The sequence below is a fragment of the Watersipora subatra genome, chromosome 4, assembly GCF_963576615.1.
Source record: "Watersipora subatra chromosome 4, tzWatSuba1.1, whole genome shotgun sequence".
Classification (NCBI taxonomy): Eukaryota; Metazoa; Bryozoa; class Gymnolaemata; order Cheilostomatida; family Watersiporidae; genus Watersipora; species Watersipora subatra.
The window spans coordinates 66467716-66477124 of record NC_088711.1 but is presented as its reverse complement, the minus strand read 5'-3'; positions in this window follow the sequence as shown (position 1 = coordinate 66477124).

The following is a 9409-nucleotide window of genomic DNA, read 5'->3' as shown; positions in this document are numbered from 1 at the left end:
GCAACTATGAATCCGTTTGGTTAGACACACACACTAAGATCATTACGCATATGCCTAGTGTAGATGAATGCTCAGTGAACCAAGAAGTCCCAGTGTCATTGAATGGCAAGTTTTACTATTATCATCATTCCAGTGGTAACATGACGCTAATTACTGGCTTGCACGACATCAATTTGATTTATTTGAACTACTCAGCTAGCATACTGACAAATGACACAGTAACTCATGAACTTTTGCTTTCCGGATGGAATGAGTTGCGGGATAAATTTTCATCGAATGACATGACTGGAATTTTGAGCCACCAGACTAAGGCTCTTGAGCATTTAGGGGAGATAACAGGTTTTAGTTCTGTTCCTCTAAAACAAGCGGGAACTTTAGCAATTAGTGTGGTAGAAAAAGAAACATTTTCATTCCTGAGAAGCTTTGCAAAGAAGTAAATAACCATTTAAAACATTGAAATAAAAACTTTAACTGTTATTAAAACACAAAGTAATATGATGAGATTGCAAAAGTAATTAAAAAGTAGCGTTAAATACATGTAAAACCTCCTATTAAAACTGTAATTTAAAAAATGTAACAGTTGAATAGGCCATTATTAGAAAAATAGCCCACTCATAAACAATGTTAGCAACTGTTTGTTAATTATGTAGATATGTGAGGAATTGTCCGTAAGTAACCGATGACAGAATAAAATAATAATAAACAAAAGTAAACTTAAATTTCAAATTCAGAAATAGATGATAGCTCATCGATCTGGTTCAAAGGTATTACAGTATTAATAAATGGTATAGGCCTACGATTAATAATTAAATGGCCAGTGCGCCGGCGATAATAAAATTTATATAATGTCATAGATATTAGTGAAATAAGAAGTAAAGAAATCAGCGGGGCAAGCCATGTCCAATAAGAACCAGTTTTTATGTTTAGTGGAAGTTTATCTGTAGCAAGTGTAGTTTCGTTGATCAGAGTCGATTTTCTAGATGAGTTGAAGTATAATGGAGTGCTGAGATTATCGATGGTCAATTCTGGATAACTGTAGTATTCTGAAACAAATATTAAGTCAATACTTGATAGCTTACTTACGTAAAACATATAATGGCTGGCGGAGCTTTAGATGCCAGTTTAAAGATGAAGATTTAAATAATTAGTTAGTGTCATAGCCGCAACTTGTCTCTCTAACCTTATTTTGGCTAGCGAGTCAAGTTAGGATTTACGCGTTATGAAAACGGTCTAAATCGAAGTTGTGTACTCTTGCATTAGTGGTACATAGGAAATTCAAGTGTAATGGAACACAACTACTTACCAATTTGGACATTTGCATCGGTGAATAACTTGAGGGCCGATGGTGTGCAAATTTGCAATGATGGGAGAGAGCTATTCCGGATGTCAACGAATTTATAATTTGCCAAATAAACGTTTAATAAACCAAAATTAACCATGGCAGTTAGATTTCTATTAGAACAGTCAATCTTAAAAAATATCGGCAAGCACAAACAGAAGGCTATGACGCAGGCCATTGTAGATGCTGTGGATATAAGCGAGACAGTTTAAGCTGTGAATTATTTGTGCTAAAAGACGACTTTGGGAAGATACCAAAATATATATTGCGAATTCATCATTTTATTTTTAAATTTTGGCATATTACAAAAAAAAGTAAATGACTAAATGAATCAATAACTGTTAGAAAATTTAATTAAATTCCTTTAGCTAGTTGCGAGTTAGTGAGGGGCATATAGATGCAAAGACAGCCAGGTCTCGGCGTTCTCAGTTCTCTTGTAGTTCATCAGGAGTTGTCCTATATGAGCTGAACTCCCTATTTTAATGTCCCCATGGCGACGGATGCTCAATATGCTGAATGCCATGCCACACAATGCCAATAATGCCTTCTGCCTGCATCACACAACAAACTCACTGATCAAGAAGCCTTCCAACCAACATCTTATTAATTAAGTTATCCTTCATTAATACTATTTAAAAAAAAAAAGGATTTTGCCTCATTCTTACACGAGCGCAATCGTAATTCAGTGATCCCAACAACCTTTGCAAATTTGTATAATAGTAAATTGGGCTTGTATTAGACGCAGGGCTTTTCCAATGTTTTTATGGAGAAAGGTATATGGCAGTAAAGCTAAAACAAAAAAAAAGAACTAGTTTAGATTTTTACTTTTGTAGTTTTTCTTTTCACTTTCTGTAATTAGTTTGAGACCTGATCAGTAGTTAGGGTCTCTGTTTTTTTTAGTTTTCATTTTATACTTTTTGTCTTTTATTTTACGTATTATTTCTTTGTTAGTTATATCAGATTACCAGACATTATTAATTTGATTTCAGATTATGAAGCCTCTCAATTATCAACCTAATGCTGTTCAACAAGTCCCAGAAACGAATTGCTACACCGTACAATAAATAAAATTATGCGCGAGTTTAGACATTGTGCGAAGCAAGACACAAAGGCACGAATTATCAATACACAACATGGCAGAACATTACTTCATCCAAAATGACCAAAGATCAAATTCATCACCGCCAGACATCTCGTTTCCTTACAGAGTTAACATCACTTCAAGCATCACAAGAGATATCAGCAATCACACAATTTCACCTGGAAACCTTCTTAATCGGGGAGGTGTAAGATAGAGGTCGAATACAATTTAATAGCACTTTATTTTCTCTATCTTACGACATTCATATTGTTCACAAAAACTACATATTTGACTCATTAGACTCATTTCGAAAATCCGGTTGGTTATTACCACACAATGGATATGTTAGAAACATCTCATTAGACTGTCACCACCTAAATGTTGTAATGAAGACAATGACCAACAGGTAGCGCAATGTTTATGAAATAATCGGATGAAGTCAACAAAGGTTTTCCTCTCCATAATCTTTCCGATCGAATCTGTTATAATGATATGTTAATTATAGTCTGCCATGGTCATCCTTCCAATCCGTTCAAGTGTCTTTGTATCTTGCTTCCTTTATGAACAAAGGTTTTCTATTTAATTGATATCGTAACCATTCGGTTCTGGGACTCTATGGTTATTGTGAATAGTATATAAGGCTGTGTATGAGAATCATTAGTGTGCGTAAATTAGTAAGCGAGCTGTGAGAGCAATATATAATAAAGTTTGATAATAACCCACAAGCACATATCTTATTCGATACGAAGATAGTTGGTAATCTAACAACTACACATCGCACCCAACTATTACAACATGTACAACTGCATATGTGTATGCAGTCAGATCAACACAAAAAATTCAGTAGATTGCATACTTGGTGTTGTCTTACAGTATGAAAGACAACTCTCAATAAATCTATTGCTTTACGTAAATCTGTTCCTGAACACGGGTAATGCAGCTAGTAACATATAAACATAAGTATCATCGTAATCCCTGTACTCGGTCAATGTCTGGCGCAGCACAGTGCGGCGTTCCCTCTTAGTCATTGCAGCACCCTCCAACTTTTTCTTCCAAGGTGTCAGGACGACACAGGAGCTCTCCTCACTCTGGAAACAAATGGATGGAATTGCTTTAGTTCGATCGAGCTTCAAACTATATAAATGTAGGTGACAACCACTGTAAGATGTGTGAATGATAATAATATTAATATGCTATTAGCGATGATACCAGAAAGTGACAACAACTGTTTTATATAACATATCTAGAAGAAAGTGGGGTTAAAAAATTTGGCGAAATTAATCGTGAAACTTCTAACATCATGTTACCAATTATAGATTAATTTATTACATTTTACAGATAGATATGCAGTATGAATTAGTTTTGTTATTATAATAAGAATAATACACATAATTAAAAAGATAAAATACTAATAATATCATATTACAATTAAATGTCATCAATATTGTAATATTAAATATAGATTAATACAGTAGTATTAAGAGAATACTAGAAAATAAACCGAGTTACTACTACTAATACAAGTAGTTCATAAAATAAATTACTCACTTGCTTTGGTGACATGTGGAGTATGCAAACAGGTTAGAAAACATTTCATCTTTGAAATGGCAAAAACAAAGGTAAGAGTAAGCAGGCAAATAAATAAAGTTTGTCATATCCAGCTTCACCCAGTTGCTCCACGCCCGGTGAATGTCTGGTCTTTTCTCTGCTCTTGGCCAAGAAAAAAGGTGCTTCTCAGCTTGGCAGCTGCACAAATACGATGTAGCGCGTTAGACATTATGACGAATTGAAATTAACAAGTTTAATACGAGAAAGCGTGTTTGCTATTTGCGATATATCAAACTTGAACTGAAACTAACATTATCTGATCATGTGACTTACAATTCTCGCCATATGGCGCAAACAATTTCTACAGCATTTTTCGACCATCACAAGGGACCAAAAGGCTCATCATGTTTATCATGATGATGATATCATGATGATGATGTTTATCAGGATGATATGCAATCGTTCAAGTTAAGATTAAAAAATTAAACCTATTTTTATGGTAGGTTTTGAGATATCAGTGCTCAAAGTTGCAGCATTACGATGCCGATGAAATAGATGCGTAAGAACAATGGACATGGCTTTTATTGCAAGCGTGAAGTATATTTGTAAAAATATTTTGACGAATAAGGTTGCATGAAAGTTTAAACGGAAACCATCTCGCACAACTACATCAGATTTTAGCCGTTTTGGAAAACTAATCCAAACTACGGTGGTCTCGTGTGGCTGCGATTTTTTGTTCATTTTTGAGCTTTTAAGAGCTTGTAACCACATTTCCACATCTTTGGCACCTACACCACAACAGAGTAAGACATGGTGAATCTTTTGATACCAAATAACTGTAATGTGAACTTTATTGCAAGTCAACCTTTAAAACAGAGGAACATTACAGCCCATGAGCGACAAATATAAGATCTCTTCTTTAGCCAATCATCAAAACAAAATCTTTATATAGGTCATATTAAATGTTATCACTCGTAAAACGAGTTGTCTGTGATGTACATGTGATGAAACCCCTAACCCCAAACGGGTTTGTGTATGCATGCGCGTTCATGCAAATGCATGTATGTCCATGTGCATGCATGTACAGCAACATATGCGCATATAAGTGTATGTATATGTATTTTATAGCATGTGCCCAAATGAACGTGCATGTATGTACGGGCATGTATGTACGAGCATCTATGTGTATGTATGAGTATGTACGCGTATGTATGAAAATTTATGAGTAGGTGCATGCATGTAAGGGTATGTATGTACATGTATGTACAAAAATGTCTTTGTGTGAGTATGCACGTGTATGTATGGGTATGTAAAACTATGTACATGCATGTACAAGCGTGTATGTGCTTGTACGAGCTTGTACATGAATGTATATGCATGTATGTGTATGTACTTGCACATACGTGTATGTACCTGAATGTAGGTTTATGTACATGTATGTTTGTTATAGATGTATGTTTGTGTATGTACATTTTGTACATGTATAAATGTGTATGTCTGTGTAGTTACGGGTACATGCATGTATGTGTATGTGCGTGCTTGTATCGGTATGTACATGTATGTATGTGTAAATATACGTCGGTTTGTGAATTTTTGTGTATGTACAAGGATCTTTGTGTGCGTACAAATATATAAAGTATACAATATATACAAATGTAAAAGCATGTACTTGTATGAAAATGCTTTTACATGTGTGCTTGCGTGCATACATGTGTGCATGTGCTTGCAGGTAGGTGCATGTATGTCTATGCATTTGCATGCTTGTACATGCATGTAAGGGCTTGTACAGGTGTGTATGTGTAATTACAAGTATGTACATGTATGTTTGTGTATGTACGCGTATGTACGTGTATTGACGAGTATGTACATGTAGGTATGGCTCCGAACGGGTGTGTACATGCATATATGTGCTCATACAAGTTTGTATGTGTATGTTTGTGTATTTATGTGTATGTACGTGTTTGTATGCGTATGTATGTGTATGTATCTGGTTGTACATGCTCCTATGCATATGTCTGTGTATGTACGTGTATGTATCTGGTTGTACGTACATGTGTGTGCATGTACGCGTATGTCTGTGTATGTATGTATAAGTATGTGCGTGTATGTACGAGAATGTATATGCCTGTACATAAATATGTTTTATAAACACTCCTTATGTTTTCACTAGCTAGAAGCAGAAAGAAGAGTGCTCCCCAATACACCTTTCTCCGTATCTATTTAGCTGTCCTTTAGCTTCTCAACAAGCTGAGAAAACCAACCAATCCTGCAAGCCAGTGTGAGAGGCTCTGCCTTCTAAAGCCTATCTGTTTTCTTTATCCCAGTTTCCTGCATAATATGCAAGGGCGCGAGAGAGGCCTGCCCATGCAACAGTATATACGAGTATGTATGTTTATGTAAAAGTGTGTTTGTACCAATATAAACATGAATGTACATGCATATTCATTTATCTATGTAGCCTAGGACACTTATGTATTCGCGTCATCTAACTTTCGCATTTTCGCGGTGTCATCCTCTCGCGAAAATTTCATGAGCGAAACTAAACTATCATAACGAACGAGCGAAAACGCGAAATTAAACCGCTTTGTTCATTGATATCCACAATAAAATCTTCATATTCGAAATGCAGGCAATTTTCGTCTGTGGTTGGGCTCAATGGGAAATTTCTGGTGAACTCATTATAGCTAATACACCGACTGAGCAGCATGGCAAAGCAAATTAAGATGATATCAGTTTAGTCACTGAATTTGTAACTGATGAGGATAAAAGGCAGATAGGTGAAGTCATAAAATTATACAAGAATTATTGTAATGATGAATTTTATTGCCAACCAAAAAAATATCAACCCTCACCAGGTCCAACCACATTATACAGTTTTGGTTGTGAACAGACACATTAAAGACAGTGCTGCTACTTTAATTATCTGTATAATCACGAAAATCTAAATATTGATTAGCTATAATGTTACCAACTGCTAATTACCTGTTTTATGACTCGGGCGGGTAGTTAATGAGCTCACAGAAAAATGTTCGTTTTTATATTAGAAATTCTCAAACAAAAGTTTGAACTTGCTTCGTTGTTTCAGGCTGAATTTATAGAGAAATCTTCGGACAACACAGTCAATTTCATAAAACACTTAAAGACCGTGGGTTATGTGGTCAACGAATAATAAAATCAGGTTACCACGCAATTGCTGAGAAAGTCCAAAAATGCGTTTATGGCAGTGGTCCCTAGAAAACGCATAAATGTGTTTATGGCAGCGAAAGGGTTATACAGTTTTCGTAGTGAAGTTGGTTGTTACCTATCTATTTTTTTTTTTTTGGGATTCGATGGTGAGTCACAGCGGGAGGGACCTAGACGTCGTTGATAGTCCAAGAAACAAATGGCAGCAAGTGATCAAATTGAATTATCGATCTCACCCACACATTTCAACTTGTGGTTTACAAATACGAACTAGTCCCAAATTGAATTTTTTTTCTTACTAGCAAACTGGACCTGAGGAATGTAATCTGTTTTTTCCACTGCATTTATTTTCACATCACTATATTTTCGCACTCATCAGAGCCACGAAATTAAGTTGCAGCAAAATCTTACTCTGTGCGCTACTCACGAAACGAAATACTAGCGAAATAAAAGTGTCCTGGGGTATATGTACATAATTGTATTTGAAATGTACATGCAAGTCTGTGTATGAAAGTTACAGTTGCCTGACTACAGATGTCTTCTATTGCAACTATTACAGTAGATGTCTTGTCACAGCAGCAAGTATGTCTTCTCCTACAATGAAGGGCTTAGTATGTTATACTTTAATATAAAGCTTCCGCTCATCTACAGATATGAGTCATAACCTACTGCCTAAAGTTTATAGCTTCAGGTCTAACAACAAATCGTAAAACCTCTTTTTGAATGCAATGGCGCTCTATTTTAACCCTTCCTATAGTGGCGGACAAATAGAGGTGGCGGTCAAATGGAGGTGGCGTTCAAATAGAGGCTGACATTGCATTTTTTTTAAATAGTTGTATTTTTTTTAATACTTGTCAGTTTTCTGAGTTCAATTTAACCCTTTCACGGGCAAAGTGACTGTCGCCTATATTTTGCACTCTCCTTTGAGCAGAGCTACGTTAATCCTTTATGATGCAATAAATTTGCTAACTCATCAAAGATCTTGATAAATATGCATTGACAAGCCGAGATATATCCCTGCCAGTTGATATATATTACTTGCAACAAACATTTGATGATATTATAGCCTAAGGCCCTGTGCCGTGCTTAGCAAGTTGTTGGTGCTTTCAATTCAAATTTTAAAATGCATTTTCATTTTATAGACATATTTAACGATGTTGCTTAATATACTCAATGACATGTTTGTTACAGTTCGCAGCTAACACTAGCTTTTAATATACAGTAGAAGAGGACTTATGAGCGTCGATCAATTGAAAGTCGTGTTAAGATAACCGCAAGTATTCTATTAAATAATTTGCTATTCATCTGCATATTTCATGTTGTATAATGGTAATCTATCAAATGCTGCAGATTTATATTCAAGAACAAGTTACATAAACAAACCATACTTATAATACTACTATAATACAAGCATAAACAAAAAATGACAATTTTGAAACAAAAATATTTGCATCGTTTGCTCAGCCGGTTGCATGCTGTTTGTTGCTTTCGATGGTATGATCATCTTCTGGCTATCATGGCTTCTATCTGGTTTCTGTGGCTTCAATATCTTCCAAATTGTTTTTCGACCTCTAAACTTATTCTGCACTGCGGGACTAGTCGATATTAGTGTCCAAATACCCTTTCGAACAGAGCAAATCTTTTACGCATCGCACTTTGCACAAATGATGAACTTTTGATGCATTGCTAAGCACAACTTTTAGCCTAAAAGTAGTGATTCATATACCATCATAAATGTAAACTGTTTTCCACATACATGTACGCCAAAGTACCAAGTTTGCGCCAAAAAATGAACTACTATTAGCCTGATACAGTTATTAATGATGTCTAAGGTGTAGGTTTCAAAATTTTGATGAAAAAATGAACACCTTCAGAGCTGGAAAACGAACTTCGATATGAACATAAACAATTAAATAATTAACTTTCATTGATGTAACTGAGTCAGTATTACCACCCTTTTTTGGACACATTTCAACTGATCATTAGCTATTATGGGTTTGCAAAGATCAAAGGATGTCGAAGAGGCGTTCATATGTAAGTGGCATTCAAATAGAGGTTTTACGGTGTGTTAAACGAATGGAAAAACAGTAGGTACAGCTTATACACTCTGTATACTTGTAATGGAAAAACAGTCTTTAAAGCTCGGGTGTAGCCTATACATGTTGTCGGTTTATAGACAATATTTTCCATAACTAAAAAGTATTTACAACAGAATCTTTATAGTTATCTTCAGTCGTTAACACCATAAAATTGTGTTT